This window comes from Rattus norvegicus, chromosome 6 (genome assembly GCF_036323735.1).
Source record: "Rattus norvegicus strain BN/NHsdMcwi chromosome 6, GRCr8, whole genome shotgun sequence".
Classification (NCBI taxonomy): Eukaryota; Metazoa; Chordata; class Mammalia; order Rodentia; family Muridae; genus Rattus; species Rattus norvegicus.
In genome coordinates this window covers 139,295,078-139,296,745 of record NC_086024.1, presented here as the reverse complement: position 1 = coordinate 139,296,745, position 1,668 = coordinate 139,295,078, and positions in this window count along the sequence as shown.

Here is a 1,668-nt window from a genome sequence, read left to right as displayed (position 1 = left end):
AATTGAACCAGCACCATTTGTTGAAAATGCTATCTTTCTTCCATTTGATGGTTTTAGCTCTTTTGTCAAAGATAAAGTGACTATAGGTGTGTGGATTCATTTCTGGGTCTTCAATTCTATGCTATTTATCTACCTGTCTGTCTCTGTACCAATGCCATACAGTTTTTATCACTATTGCTCGCTAATACTGCTTGAGGTCATTGATGGTGATTACCCTAGAAGTTCTTTTGTTGTTGAGTATAGATTTTTATATCCTGTGCGTTTTTGTCTTTCCCAGTGAATTTGCAAAATGCTCCGTCTAAATCTATGAAGAATTGAGTTGAAATTTTGACGGAGATTCCATCTAATCTGTAGATTGCTTTGGGCAAAGCAGCCAGTTTTACTATATTAATCCTGCCAGTCAATGAGCATGGGAAGATTTTTCCATCTTCTGAGATTTTCTTCAATTTCTTTCCTCAGAGACTTGATGTTCCTGTCATACTGATCTTTCACTTGCTAGGTTAGAGTCACAATGAGGTGTTTCATATTATTTAGAACTATTGTGAAGGGTGTGTTTTCCCTAATTTCCTTCTCAGCCTGTTTATACTTTGAGTAGAGGAAGTCTACTGATTTGTTTGAGCTAATTTTATCCCCAGCCACTTTGTTGAAATTGTTTATCAGCTGTAGAAGTTATCTTGTGGAATTTTGGGGTCACTTTAGTATACTAACTTATCATCTGCAAATAGTGATATTTTGAATTTTTCCTTTCAGTTTGTATCCCTTTGACCTCCATTTGCTCTCTGATTGCTCTGGCTAGGACTTTGACTACTCTATTAAATAAGTAGTGAGGGAGTGGGCAGACTTGTATGGTCCCAGATGTATTGGGATTGCTTCAACTTTCTCTACATTTAGTTTAATGTTAGCTACTGGTTTGCTGTATATTCTTTTACTCTGTTTATGTATGGTATTGAATTCCTTATCTTTCCAGGACTTTTACCATGAAGAAGTTGTGAGTTTTGTCAAATGCTTTCTCAGGATCTAGTGAAATAAGTATGTGGCATTTTTTTCTTAGAGTTTCTTTAAATAGTGGATTATGTTGATGGATTTCGATGTATTGAACTGCCCCAGCATCCCTGGTATGAAGTCTACTTGATCATGATGGATGGTTATTTTAATGTGTTCTTGGATTCAATTTGCAAGAATTTTATTGAGTATTTTTGCATCAATATTCATAAGGGAAATTGGTCTGAAGTTCTCTTTCTTTTTTGGATCTTTGTATGGTTTATTTAGAAGTGTAATTGTGGCTTCATAGAACAAATTTTTAGTATTCCATCTGTTTTTATTTTGTGCAATAGTTTGAGGTCTTCTACCAAGGTCTGATAGAATTTTACACTAAACCCATCTGGTCCTGGCCTCTACTTGGTTGGAAAACTTTTAATAGTTGCTTCAATTTCTTTAGGAGTTATAGGGTTGTTTAAATGGTTTATCCAATCCTGATTTAACTTTGGTACCTGGTATTTGTCTAGAAAATTTTCCATTTCCTCAAGATTTTCCAGTTTTGTTGAATATAGGCTTTTGTAGTAGGATTTGATGATTTTTTTAATTTCCTCAGATTCTGTTGCCATGTCTTGCTTTTCATTTCCAATTTTATTAATTTGGATATTTTCTCTGTGCCCTCTGGTTAGTCTG